Consider the following 15,293-nt stretch of genomic DNA (forward strand, 5'->3'; position numbering starts at 1 on the left):
AGATGGAATGAAAAGTTAAATGTTTGCTCTGCTATTCACCCCATCAATCAGAGCAACGTTCTGGATAGCGTTTCCTCTCATACCCTCTAGGAGAGGCCCAAATATTTAAGCACCTTTTGCTGCTTCTTGGAGATTGACAGCTCTAGTGGACAGTGAGACCACACTAGCCCATTTAAAGAGATCTCATAAATCTCTTCCGCTACCTATTTGAGAAGTGTCAGTACCTCGGGCCTCTGAAGCTGACTATTCACCACCCAGAGAACTTAACTGGAGAAAATGTTAACTTAAATAGAACTTTCCATCACAGTGAGATTTGGTTCAGTCAGGAATAAAATTTTGTCAGGGCATGCAGATTAAGCAGCAAAGAAGCCGTATCCTCTGACAGGCATAATTTTAGGACCATGAGTTCTTGGGGTTGTCTTTGGTCCAAAATAAAAAAGAACTCTTGGCAAGAAATTGTTTACCTCTTTATGGTTTAGTAGTAAAATTGGCACATATATATTGCAGGCATATATCCATGTCTCTAGCTGCTACTGGAAATCCTAACTGCTCAATCACCGAGACTGAATCAAGTTTGTAAAATAGTGATATTTCCAAGCAGTCACAGTGGACAATATTTGGAAGCAGAAATGCTAAGCAGCTCACTTCTCTTGGTGCGGCTGTGTTGCTGGACAGAAGAGGCTTCACTGGGGCCCCAACGGTGGAATTCAAACGGCAATGCCCTTTCTAAGATCAGGAACTTCCTATCAGGAGCTGGATCTTAGCCTGTACCCTGCATTGGCGAATGGAGGTGCAGGCTGGGATGTGGGCGGAGCCAATGAAGCCAATGGTGAGCTTCCCTCGGATCCGCCCCCTGCCCATTTAAGCAGCCCACACCTGGGCACAGCCTGTTTGTTCCTGCGCCGGGTTCCCCCCCCATCCCACCTACCCATGGTTTACGCTGATAGGCAATGACTTTGCTGTGGTTACAGTGGTCACTGTTCTTTACGGGGCCGGGTAGGAATTTGCCCACCTGGCTAATTGGCACTGACCCGGTGATTTTGCCTACCTTGTAGCAATTCGTCACAACTGGTTGAGCATTGGGGCAGTCCAGTCCCTTGTTTTGGACGGAAGGGAGGTTGTAGTCCCCGCCTGCCCCTCCAAACGTGGGGGTATCCCATTAAAGGAATCCAGGGGGAGTGGCCATGTCTGTGTGCCCAGAGGGGCCAGGGCCAAAGGCACTCCCCCAGACACCAGTCCCTGCGAGGGTCACCCTATTTGATGTAAGTCTTAGGAACCCCCGCCTGAATTGACCATGCATCACTTTTGGCGGGAGGGCTGAAAGTATTTAGATTGCCCCATGCCCATGCCAAACCTTTTTTATCTGTATTCAATAAAGTTGTGGCCTGTTTTTACCCCAAACCCAGTTTGATTGGTCTCTTATTTATATGGGTTGGGGTATGGGAAGTCCAATGGGAAGCCAGGACAAGTTCACATAGCTTGATCTGTATGGGATAAACATGAGGTGTGAGTGGATCTGTACAGAGTCTGACATGTGAAAGTAGTGACATTGTTTCACCAGGGGCCCAGCTCTCAACTTAACCCAGGACAAAGCTTAGATACTGATAGGGTAAGTATGCACAGACCCTCCAAGTGTCCCTATTTTCCAGGGATGTCCCTGACTTAGAGAAGCCGTCCCAGTTTCTGATTTGATCCTGGAATGTCCTGCTTTTCCTTAGGATGTTCCTATTTTCATTGGAGAAATGTTGGAGGCTATGGAGTTATCCGACCCCCAAGCCATCTGAAGGCAATCCTGTTTAATGTTTTATTATGTTTTTATATATGTTGGAAAATGCCCAGAGTGGCTGGGGCAACTCAGTAAAATGTGTGGGGTATAAATAGTAAAATTATCATTATGGAATGGGACGTCCCTATTTTCATCATAGAAATGTTGGAGGTATGGTATAGGTTCCAAGCCTTGGTCTTTAAGTGTCCAGTCAACTCTCCTTCAATATTCTCCAAGTGAAAGCCTAGTTCTGTGAACTGGTCAAAACTTTTTGCCATATGATTTGCTTTTAGCTAATCCTCTTTGCACCCTCATGATTTCCAATACCTTAATTTGCAATACACACTCTTTAAATGCATATTTTTGTGTTTTTCTATGCAGAGAGGAAGGTGAAGTGGTGCAATTGCTCATTTCTGACTCTTATTCTCTGGCATTCATACAGAAGGAAAGAGATACTATAGCTTTTCACACTAGATTTGCACAAAGCACTGATGCAGAAGAGTGCCACAGAACAGTTTTTTGGAGTAGGTAGTTTGTTAAAGTTTTATGGCTAAAATCTATAGCAATTTTGGAAATCTATAAGAAGAAACCATTATGTCCTTCCTTTTTAATATAATTTTAAAGCTGTATGAATTTCTGAAGCCTGGATGATGTGTTTTAACTTGCATCACAGAGCATTCATTTGAATGGGCAACTTTCTTCCCATTAAACACATTTCTCAGGACTTCTGGTCCTTGTTCCTGAGCCAAAAGTTTAAAAACTATGTGCTTCAATAAACTATGCACCTGAAATCCTATGCATATGTATTGCAAGGTCAGCAGCACAATTTACGTCCTGCTTGACTGAAGCAGAAAGGTCAGGATTAGAACCCTGAAAAATTGGCTTTCTCTGTTCACAATAAATTGCCCTATCACATAGCCAATGGGTTATGGGTCCTGATGAAGGATTGATTTACACATTATTTAGCCCCAGTGTTTGCCACTGAAAGACCCCACCCCCACCCATGTGGTGGTCTGTATGACAGATGAAAGACTTTGGCACACAAAATTGTGGGAGCCAGTTCACGGGCGGGGGGGGGGGTGAAAGACATCTCTATTTTTTGCCACCACCTATGACAGCAATAGTGCTCTCCTTGGTGGTTACTGGCCACCAGATGGTAATGCCTCCATTCCCCCAAATCCTTCAAAAAAAAAAAAACCCTCTTTGAAAGTATACCCAGTTTTGTAACTTTTCTGTTACACCCTCAGTTGCTAACTTTCAGCTCAGACATAAGACAAATGTTACTCCCGTCAATGTGGATGGCTCCTATAAGGAATGGGTTTTTAGGAATGACTATTAGTTAGTTAGATAGATACATGCCTGCACAACATGTACATAACATGTACACAGCTTAGGCCATGAAGCATCAGGAAGGAGTTCAAGCCTCATCTAGCCCTTGTCCACATCGCTTTAAGAAGCCTGATCAGCAGACTGGCGGAGGAAGAGGAGTGCGGGGGGAGCACACCACCCCCAGGATGCACACCAGCCCTGCCCCCGCCTGCTCTCTGCCCCTGGTGCCGGAGCATGAAGCTCCGCCACTGTGTGGCCGTGTAGACATTGCCATTTACTCTGGCTCCAGTGTGCTCCCAATACTGGTGTTAGAAGCCGGGTACATATGATTTTAGCCACAATCCACATCTATTCTGTAGTTCTTGAGAAAGTCTCTGATGTGCTTTCCTTGAAACAGCTGCCATCCAGTTTGAAAATTCACTTCACAGTTAAGCAGCCAGGTTGCTCAGCAGAGCAAGATGGTCAGAGCATATTACACCGATCCTGGTCTGACTGCCTTGGCTGTCGATTAGTTTCTGGGCCCAATTCAAAGTGCTGATTTTGACCTATAAAGCCTTAAATGGCTCAGGACCGCAATACCTCAAGGACCGCCTCTTTCCATATGAACCTACCCAGACACTGAGATCATCTTTTGAGGCCCTTCCTTGTGTGCCTCAGAAGTCTGGAGGGTGGCAACACAAGAACAGGGCCTTCTCTGCAGTGGCTCTTTGTCTGTGGAATGCTCTCCCCGGGGAAGTTCGCCTGGCGCCTTCAATATACACCTTTAGGCATCAGGCAAAAACGTTCCTTTTTAACCAGGCCTTTGGTTGACCTGATCAACATCCTATACCCTTTTAAAATGTGGCTCTTTTGGGGGGGTATTATTGGATTATTTGTTTTTATTTTGATTTTATATATTGCAACTTTTTTTGTGAACCACCCTGAGACCTCTGGGTATAGGGCAGTATATAAATTCAATATATAGAATAAATAAAAATAAAGCTGAGGTGTGTACATTTGAGACCAACTGTTGTATAGGCACAGGTGACAGTGTCCAGCTTCATAAATAGGAATTTGGGGGGTCCAGGCATTGGGAAACCAAACAGTTAACTACTCGTTATGGAGAGGGAACTTCCTTAATGAATGTTATAATACCTTTGTTCCTCTCTGCCACGGTTTGTTCTCTGCAGGTTCCAGTCTGTTTCCTACTACATTTACTTCAATGTTTGAAGCTGAAAGGACAAAACTCTAGTGAGAAATAACTCTTTATCTGCATGTTTCCTGGATCATGAGTTTATCTTTGGGGAAAAATTCTATCGGTTATTTGGAACCCAATTCTTTCTTACATAAGCAAACTTTGCTGCTAACACAAGAGTAGTGTGTTGCAAAGCTGATCTTTACATTAGGTATTAAGAGGTCCGAATATTTAAGATAAAGACTAATACCAGGGTCAAATTCAGATCATGCGTGGGGGGGATATAATGTTATGCCAGCTGCACTGATGCCAGGAATAAATCATGAAAGATATCCAGATTGGCACACATGATTACAAGCCGGCAGGCAGGAAGGCAACCTAACAAGCAAAAATGCCAGGCAAAGGCTGTTCTCCCCGAATATTCTCCCTGAACATATGAACCTGCGAATGGGGTGGGGCATGCGCACAAAACTCGCCTCCAATGTCCCTGGGCACTCAGACTACTTTTGAGATTGTTGTACTGTTAGTGTGGAAGCCGGAATGGTTTTTGTTAAGTTTCTTTGGTTGAACACATTTAGAAACTGTCTTTGCGACCCTGATGACCCAGGTGTCCTGTTTGTGGGGAGGTTTCTCAGTATCTTCAGAGGAATGTCCTTAGAAGCCATTGGTGCAAACATCTGATGCTTGAATGTGCACCCCTGACCCACCCACAGCTTAACTCTTGGTGTGTTCAGGTGAAAACCTGACCACAATAATGTAGGGAGAAGAGAGAGAGTTTTAAGCAGTGGCATTGCGTCCTTTGTTGGTGCCTGGGGTATGTGCGCATGGACCAGGCGGGACCAAGGGTTGGGTGTGGAGGGTGAACAAAATCCGCTGAGCAGGGCATAGAGAGTACACAGGCCATGCTGTGCCACCTGTCTGCCCGCCTGGGCAGCGGGGAGCCCGGCTTGCCGATGCAGCCCTTGGTGGGTGCGTCCCCCCAATGCCGGCCAGGCGGCCATTCAGCAAGGGGGCCTGGAGTATGGTGGCAGGCAGGGCGGGATCCCTGCATGGGGGCACTTGGCTCTTGCTCACTCAAAAGCATGCACCCAGCACTACGACCCCCCAGTCCTCCCCCCACTATGCCCCTGGTTTTAAGAAAAGATGGGAGAAGCTGCTTCCATCACAGCTTATAATAAGTCCTCATCACCCTTCCAAAGATAATAAGATATTTTGTCTTTCTGGGGAAATCACCCACATGGGCCCTGCAGCACCACAGTGAGTAAAAGCAGGAGGAATTTCTCCAGCTGGAACTCAGAAGGCGGGCTGCAAAATGCCAGAAAGCAACATCCTTAGGTGAAGTCCTGGTCACAAAACAGTTCTAGATTCAGCAAAACAGCACTGGGCATGAATCTCCTTCCCCAATGTGTTTACTGAATGCTGAATTATTGTGTGAACAGGGCAGACCAAAGTGCAGTGGGGAGACTGACTTGCCGCCTTGTGCTAAAGATGAGGTGTTACAACTGCAAAATATGAACGGAATAAAATATTAATATTTTAGGACTTATTCATTCTGCCTTTGAAATGCTTCCATAGTGGCATATTCTGCAGTGACATTTGTGTCTACTTTTTTACAAACTTGCTGCATACTCTGATATTTCAGGTTTTCAACTTGATCCTAACCACACTTACTTTGTGCGTATGTTCCATGGAAGTCAATGGCAGCTCCCTCCAAATGGATGTGTTTATGACTGGGCTGTTTATCTTTCTGTGGTGGAATAGAGGCCTAGTCTTTTTTGAAAGAAACACAAAAACCGTAGCCAAAGTAATTGTGGGCTGTAATATAATTAGACGGCAAACTGGCTTTTCCACAAACACTAACATAGCATCTGGGCAAGCAACAAAGCTGAATCAAAAATCTTATTCACCAAGTTGTAGGGAAATTCTCCAATCCCAAAGAGTCATAATTGGAAGCAATTCTCACAGAAATCAAGTGAAGTTTATTTGGCCCCAAACCAATTGGCCAAACACAAGCTTTGGGGATTTTTATTATTTTTTAATACATTGGCTGAGTAATTATTTCTTCTTCTTCCTCCTCCTCCTCTTCCTCTCCCTCCTCCTCCTCCTCTTCTTCTAGTTTATCTTCTCTTTGCAAATTCTTATAGAAAAGGGCTGCGTAGGGGCCTTAACATTCCACTCTTCTCTCACCTATGCTGCTTAACGCCTCCAACCCAGTACATATCAAAACTAAGGGGTATATGCTAGGACTGTTTCGTATTGCTGGCTACTAACTGCTGCATAAGGAGGTGTGTGTGTGTGTGTGTGTGTGTGTGAGAGAGAGAGAGAGAGAGAGAGAGAGAGAGAGAGAGAGAGAATGATTGAATACCAAGCAACATTTTTAAAAGAGGAAGGAATTAAGTCAAAGGAGGCTTCAGAGTGGAACATCCCCTGTCTCAGGATTAGAGCAGAGCATGCAAAGCACTGTAGTGATCTGAGTGTTGGTTTTATGCTGGTGAGATTTTGCAGTGCACCTTGAAAGCCACTGGGAGTGTAGTCAGCGGAAGGAAGAGCATCTACAAAAGGAAGTTGGAGGTAGTGACAGAAGATGGCTTAGGCCTAGCCAAGCTGTGCAGTCACATTTTTAAGATAAAGCATTTTCTCTCATTCCTCTGTTGTTGGATATATCTGGAAAGTTCATGGAATCTTAGAGTCACTCAGTCTCAGCCTTAGAGTTAAGGAATGGTTCTGATAACCATATAGCCATACAACATTCTTTTTTAACATTAATAATGCATTATTAAAATGTGACACCAGAGGGAGCTGCAGAGCAACCCCCTTCCAGAAACGGAGTAGACCTTGTAGAAAGGAAGCGAAAGTGAAACCAAATGTCTTGGCCTTTTAGAACGGTATTTCTAATATCGTTCTAATAACGCTTAAAAGGTGAGTGTAGATCCAGCCCTGGAGAGTCCTCATGGCTCACAAAGAGACTCTCCCTGGAGCCCAAAGAGATTGGAGGTGGAGCTGGGCTTTGGTTAAGCTGCTCAGCCTCCCCAGGTAACAGCTGGTGTATATGACAGCGCAGCAGCCGCTTTTCCAAGCATCCTCCAGACTCCTGCCCACCCCAGATCTTCAATTCCAGGTGTGGATACCTTTGATTTTTGGAGAGTAGTATTTTGGAGAGGGAGTGGCAGAGAGGGCATTTAAGGAACATTCAGAGAATTTTCGCTTATGTGTGTGGGTCGTCGGAATGTAACCCTCATGTAAGTGGGGAGTCACCAGTAAAAGATAATGAATTATGGAAGTGGTGAATTGAATTTTCTTTTTGGAATGAGTAGCCTCTAGAATTCAACAGTAACATAGAATTAATTATCTTTCATTAAATTTATGATTATGTCAAATTATGGTCTCAGCCAGTTGTGAGTGAAGCACTAATCGTTTACAGTCACCAAAAACTAAATTTCACTGATATAGATAGAGACATATTGTCTTATGGACATTTAGTTTTCCAAGGAGTAGAGAGCAGCATTTTAGCCTCACAACAATCCTATGATATAGGTTAGGTGTGATCAGAGGAGAATTCCCTCCCCATTTTACTAAGACCATTTGACATGGGCCTGACACACTGATTGATTGATTGATTGAATATATATACCACCATATACCCACAGATCTCAGGGCGGTTCACAGAATAAAATCAAAATATAAAATCACAAATACATAGCCAAAATAAAAGCAACAACAACCCAATAACCCCCTCAAAGAAAACTCCATTTTAAAAGTGCATAGGATGTCAATCAAATCAGCCAAAGGCCTGGTTAAAAAGGAATGTTTTTGCAGAGCCCAATATGCACAAGCGCCAGTTTGCACAATCTCCTCTCTTCCTTTTTTGGGGGCGGAGGGAGCAGGAATACAAATCACATGAACAGGAAGGGTCCGCATCACACATTGCTTCAGCTCCATTAAAGAAGTGAAGGCAAGCACTAATTTCCCAGTGACTGACCATATGGACCTATTATACCACAGTTGCTTGTAATGATATAATGTTGCTCCAATATAATAAAAAGAGCATTGCGTCTGAAAGTATTTTATATTAATACACTCTATATGGGCTGCTAAACAGTTGAAGAAAAGTTATTGAAAGAAGTATGAGATAACTCGCAGCTTCAGAAAGAAAAGTACCTATGCTAAAAGAATAAGGTAGCCTCTAATATACTCTTTCTATTTCCATTTACAGTAATGAGGCGAAGCAAAATAATCTTTAAATTGTAGATAATCTGTTTTGTACCTTCATTCGCCTCCTCTGCAAAGATTCCTCTGCATTCAGAGCTCATACTGTACACCTGTTTGTTTGGGTAGCACAAGTATGTATTTAGTGGGATAAGTCCTGTCAGCTTCCAAGAATGCGTTAAAAGCCGGAGCCTTCTTGAAAGCACATTCCAAAGCGCCACCTTAGCCCTTCAGAGGATTTCTCCTGGGGGCCCCTGCGTATTGTTGCAAAATGTTTGTGTCATCGTCTCTCCATCACTTACAGGGCCGGGGCTGGGTGTCCAATTCATAGTCCGCACCTGAACAAGCATAAGAAGAAGGATAAGTCTTGAATGTGCTTTGATGAGAATTGTTTTTGTAAGACACCCACAAGCTATTCATACCACAATGAAACAGCTTCTGCTGAAGGAACACCAGACCTTTGCTAAAGAATGTATTTTGCTGATCTTTTGTAGTGACAGGGCAAAGTCCTCCAAGAAGGCTTGGAACGAGGCTCAGAAAATCCAAGTGTTTTCATCTAAACTCAGAATATATGGCTGTTTATTCTGAGGCTAATTCCGATATCACCACACTCCCAATTATGGAATCAGGAGCACAACAGGGTCCCGTGCCACCGAGTCACCTCCCTCCACCCACCTATGTATCTGCCCACCTACTGGCTTGCCAGTATTGCTGCTCTAACAGCAGCAATGGGCTTGGAGTATTTCATAGAATCATAGAATAGAAGAGTTGGAAGGACCCTGAGGCAGGAGTTTCAACTCAAGGATCAATGACAGATGGCCATCCAACCTCTGCTTAACAACCTCCAAGGAAGAAGAATCCACAGCCACCCAAGGGAGTCTGGTTCCACTGTCAAACAGCTCTTACTGTCAGAAAGTTCTTCCTGATGTTTAGTCGGAATCTCCTTTCTCATAATTTGAATCCATTGGAGTCCTACCCTCCGGAGCAGGAGAAAACAAGCTTTCTCCATCTTCCACGTAACAGCCCTATAGATATTTGAAGACGGCTATCATATTTTCTCTCAGTCTCCTCCATAGGCACCAACTCTAAGGGGCCCAGGTCCCTTTGCCCGCCCAATAAACTATTGGGGGCTGTCCCACCCAATGCTGAGGACAATCAGGCACAGATTTAGTGGTATGCAAGCAGTGTGCAGGCACTGGGCACTGAGCCGAGGGGGGCACTGGCACCAGGTTTTGGAAAGGAGAGGACTCTGACAGGGTCCTAGAGGCCTCCTGCCTCCTTCCCAAAGGGGGGGGGTGTGCATGAAAGAGAGAGCAAAAGGGGTTTTCCTTGGTGAAGCGGAGGGAGTGTGTGTGCGCACCCTGGTCCGTTGCTGAGTCAGGGGAGAGAGGAGGCTGGTGGAAACCGATCCCAAACCTGTCAGCTTCCTCCACCTCCACACCTGCCGCCCCATTGCTTGCCTTGTATGTCAGGGACTGGGCAGCAGAGGAATGGTGGAGACCACCTCCCCATCCTGACCCTTCCAAGGTGGAGGAAGAGGAAGACAGTATAGATTTACAACGGGGGGTTGAGGGAGGTCACGGCATAGAGGCAGATGAATGGAAAAGCTGGGAAATCATGTTAGAGCTGGAACAACACCCAGCTGACATTGTGTCTTTAGAAAGCCTTCTAGACCCCTCCTCTCCCAGAACCCGGCGAGCCTTAAAAGTAGGAGAGCAAAGAGCTCAAAGACAGATGGCATGTAGCAGCACCCACAGAAGTGACGGATGAGGAAGTAGGAGAGAAGGGGGTGGATAGTCACTCAGGACAATGCCATTTATCCAAGAGGCTGGGATCTATAGCCTCTCTCTGTAAAGACTGAAATAAAAAAGGACAGTAAGAAACTTTTCCTTGTTTTTATACTTTCCTGGAACCCAACTGGGAGCTGCTGGGAGCATCCTGACATTACAGCAGGTCAGTGAGCATCAAATGAGCTGCAGAGTCATGTGTTGGGGTGGTTAGGTGGGCACATGAGTATTGGAAAGGGCTTGAAAATATCCTTTATGTTCTCTCCCCTCCTCACTTTTTTCCTCCACCTCTCAAAGATTAAAAGTGGTGGAGAGAGCGGGCCTCCCGCACCTGTCCTTTGTGGAAACAGGAGCCTTTGAACAATTTAAAGGACAAGTTCACAAGATGAACACTGCAGTGTTGCTTGCTTCTATGTGTGTTCTGTGTGTTTGTGTGTCTTTGGATCTAGAGGACAACAGGCACACCAACCCCACCGTGTCCTGCCTGCGAGCAGAGGGTGTCTCTCTCCCTCTCCTTCTCAGGAGGATAGGGTGAAAGGAGCTGTGGAAAGAGAGTACTGCATATAGAAGGAAGAAGGAACTGCCATTGAAGACCTGCACCTTCCCACCCACCCCTGCCCCTATGCTCCACAACTTCCCCTGGCTCCTCCCAGCTCCTATGCATCATAACATGCATCATCACCGCTCCCCAGTATTTTATTTGAGTTGGTCTGCCTGGTCTCCTCCTTTCCAGACTAAACATCCCTCAACTCGTCTTTGTAAGGCTTTGTTTCCAGATCCTCTTGGTTGCCTTCCACCCAGAGAGAATCCCAAGCAACTGAACTTCATATTACTGAGCTGGGAAGAAAGTTTCACTATCGCTTTTGTCTGAAAAAAAATCTATACATAAAATCACATAATGCATGCCTAAAAGACTAGCTTCGTTGCTAAAATATATTTCACTTTCATTATAGTAAGGATATGAGGCCATGGGACAGAAAGTATAAAGCCTATGTTTTAAACCATGGGTAGGCAAACTAAGGCCCGGGGGCCGGATCTGGCCCAATCACCTTCTAAATGCGGCCCATGGATGGTCCCAGAATCAGAGTGTTTTTACATGAGTAGAATGTGTCCTTTTATTTTAAATGCATCTCTGTGTTATTTATGGGGCCTCCCTGATGTTTTTACATGAGTAGAATGTGCGCTTTTATTTAAAATGCATCTCTGTGTTATTTGTGGGGCATAGGCATTCGTTCATTTCCCTCCCTCCAAAAAATATAGTCCGTCTCCCCCCCCCCCAAGGTCTGAGGGACAGTGGACCGACCCCCTGCTGAAAAAGTTTGCTGACCCCTGTTTTAAACTGTGAAGGCTTTGAAATGATTGATTTATTACAAGACCTTCGGTTGTGGTGGAAATCATCCAGGACCAGCATTCAGAACTTGCTACCATTCCAACCACTATGGAGTAGTTTTGGGCCTGGTGGCAATGGACATCTCTAACGGATAATGTTTGCAGGGGGTGAGGAATGACTACAGATGCTGACATCTAGAAAAGCATTTGACCCCATTTATTGGAATCAATATTATAAGCATGCACTCCTTGAAAGATTATCTCTCTCCCCTCTCCCCCCCCAGGAAATAATTAAAAACTTACAAGAAGCTTGTTGTGAAGGACAGATGCTCTTCCTCTTGATAGTAGTTCAATTTGCCTCATATATACGACTCCAGTATTTGGATATTCAAGCACCCACAATGCCACTCAGGTTTTTTTTATTAACAGGCACCCGATGTGTCGTAATGTTGTGTTGTGAGCTATCATGTGATATTCAGATGAGGGGCGGTATTATAATAATAATAATAATAAAAACACAACGCTGCTGCAAGATTATACCCTGTGCAAATTTAGCGCTGAGCCATATTTATTCCCTTCCCATTTCACCGCCCCATTTGTGAGCACCTGTGTGTTTTCTGCCACAGGTAGAGATACCACACCCTCCAACATTTCTCCAATGGAAATAGGGATTCCTTCTTGCTGGGTCCTGAACTCCCTGTCTCTAAGGGCTTATCTGCCACCAACCATGTAATCAGCAGAATCAGGGGGGAGATGACTATTTCTGCATTTTGTATTTCTGGACTTCATATAAATGAAGATTTGCTACATCTCATTTTCCGTAGCATGTTTGGTTGGGCTGTCGAGACCTTTGACAGATTCTGTAAGGCAATTTGTGGAAATCCGTCCCCAAAGCTCACATTATAGTGGTTGGTTGAAGATAATTTACTTCACACATAGCTTTCCCCCCTCCCTCAAACTGCTTGCCTATTACTCTCGTCCATCCTACTGATAATTCCAGAAATATTTCTTCTGTTGTAGTTTGCGTACAAAGACGCCAGTCCAAGCCATTTTGAGGGGATTCTTTTTTAAAAATAAAAACCATAAATGAAACTTCATGCTGGCCTAGGCAAGTGAAGTACTTGATTAATAAAGAGTTTCACTGTTTTCAAACACATATTCCATGCAGGCTCATTTCAAGAAAACCACAAGTGGAGAATGCTTTGCTCTTTCCAGTCACAAGGGGGTTGTGTATTTCAGCCCTGCTTACACAGTTAGCTTACTTTGGAACTCAGGTAGGAAAGAAACATGACCGGCAGAAATAATGGTACATTCAGTGACCCTGTCTTTTGAGTCAATTGGCCTGCTGGGGTAATTTCTCTTCGCTCCCCCGCCCCCACTTTCCCTCATCTCTTTTGCTGCTACTGTTAATATATTATAATTTATGTGGAGAAAACAAAACCATTTAAAGGAACCCCTTTGCACCTGAGGATTTCACACACCAGTTGATACGACAGTTTGAGAACAGAACCAAGAAACTGACATTTCTCTGTGTGTGTGTGTGTTTGTGGTTTATAATTAAGAAATTTTTTTAATAAGTGGCTATTTGTAGAATGCTTTATTTTTTGCATGCAATTGGCATGCCAGACATGCTTTGGAGTCTTCTAAGAATACAGGAGGACTGTTTGTGCAAACAAACCTTTACGGTGTGGTCCTAACCATGTTTACTTGAAGGTAAGGTTACACTGATTTCAGTTAAACTTGCTTGCAAGTAAAGAGGTTGATTCCTATGTTCTGTACACACTGTTTTGCTGGTGCAATTTGACTTCCAATTTCTCTTGTCCCCTGCATTGCTCAAAAATCTGCTCTGGAGAGGCCCCCACTCCTCTGGAGGTGGTTTTGAGAATGTGCAGGAGACAGGAGGAGACAGGGAAGGAAGTGAAAGCTTCATCTCTCACACACAGGTATCTGCTGCACCAACAAAGCCACAGCATAAGATACAGCATCACAGGCCAAGCTTATTCATGTTTATTCAGAAGAAAAGGCCCACCTGCCTGCACTGCGCCAGGCAAAAACGTTCCTTTTTAACCAGGCCTTTTCTTGATTTGATTGACAACCTATGCCCTTCTAAAATGTGGTGTTTTTGAGGGGGTTATTGGGTTGTTTTTGTATTTCATGGTTTTATATTTTGATTTTATTCTGTGAACCACCCTGAGACCTCTGGGTATAGGGCTGTATATAAATACAAATAACAGCAACAAAAATAACAACATGTTTAATGCAAGAGCATGCCTCCTTAAAAAGTCATGGGAATCCTGGAAACTGCAGTTTGTTAACGATGCTGAGAGTTGTTAAGAGACCCCCCCCCCCAGCAACAAATCTCAGAGTGGTCTAACAGTCCCTCTTCACATTGAAACTTCACAGCTGGTAGGGGTATAGGTGTCACCTAACAACTTTCCGCCTTGTTAACAAACTGCAGTTCCCAGGGGAAGCCATTATTATTTTAAATGGTATGATCCTGCTTAAAAGTGTAAGGTAAAGGTAAAGGGACCCCTGACCGTTAGGTCCAGTCGTGACCGACTCTGGGGTTGCGGCGCTCATCTCGCTTTACTGGCCGAGGGAGCTGGCATACAGCTTCCAGGTCATGTGGCCAGCATGACTAAGCCGCTTTTGGTGAACCAGAGCAGCGCACGGAAACGCCGTTTACCTTCCCGCCGGAGCAGTACCTATTTATCTACTTGCACTTTGCCATGCTTTCAAACTGCTAGGTTGGCAGGAGCAGGGACCGAGCAACGGGAGCTCACCCCATCGCAGGGATTCGAACCGCCAACCTTCTGATCAGCAAGTCCTAGGCTCTGTGGTTTAGACCACAGCACCACCCGTGTCCCTCTTTTAAAAGTATAGTTAGATTCATTTCAATAAGAATTACTTCCAAACATGATTGCAGCTTTAGGGCCGTTTCCCACATTACACAGAGAGTTGCCACCAAGTGTACACTCAGCAAAGAGGTGCAGCCCTTTTCGTGCAACCTGACAAAAGTATCTATATGATCAACATGCCAGGAAACATACATTGTCACATTTGCACACTTGGGAAAAAAGGTGCATGCCTGAAAGAGGGAGAGAGAAATGGCAATTAGTGCCAGAAGGGGACATTGGGGTGCAATGAGGTGAATTGCTGAACAGCAAGAAGAAAATATGTCCTAGTGGTGAGATCTATTAGGCCGTGGAAAAGCCACCCACAGGGTTTGTTTCTCTGGTTGAAGCCCTATCTCAGGGAGTGATTTAAAACTGGATTGGACAAAGCACTCAAACACATTCTGCGGTTAGAGTGAAAAGCAAAGTAAAGATCATTATTTATACTCCTTCCGTCCCACTAGCCGTCATTGGCAAGCTCCAAAGGAACAAGGCTGCGCCTGCCCAATTGTGGGTGTTACCTACTGACCGTCTGGCATTTAAAAATCTGCTCAGGGTTAGCCAATGCTCTGAAAACATTTGCTGCTCTGGCAATGACTGCAGTATGCATTTGAAATGGCATTTTGGTATCTAATAGTTTATCAACATCTCCTAACAGGATTAACACCAGTGTAGAGTCCAGTCCTATCATGTTTCTTATCAGAGATTTAGGCAGATAATCTAGTTAGATCTTCAGCTAGTTTGTGGCACTGGGAACGTCATAATCACCAAAGTCTCTTCCTCCCACCCCCCACCACAATTTAAATATA

At 44.6% G+C, this 15,293-nt stretch overlaps 1 long non-coding RNA gene across 1 annotated transcript in view; it reads right to left on the reverse strand.

The window, feature by feature from the left end:
• Positions 1 to 15,293, reverse strand: part of LOC310770307 — a 473,978-nt gene that overhangs the window by 393,125 nt on the left and 65,560 nt on the right. The gene's annotated exons all lie outside the window — the stretch shown is intronic.

Source organism: Podarcis filfolensis (genome assembly GCF_964270895.1).
Source record: "Podarcis filfolensis genome assembly, chromosome: 9".
Lineage (NCBI taxonomy): Eukaryota > Metazoa > Chordata > Lepidosauria > Squamata > Lacertidae > Podarcis > Podarcis filfolensis.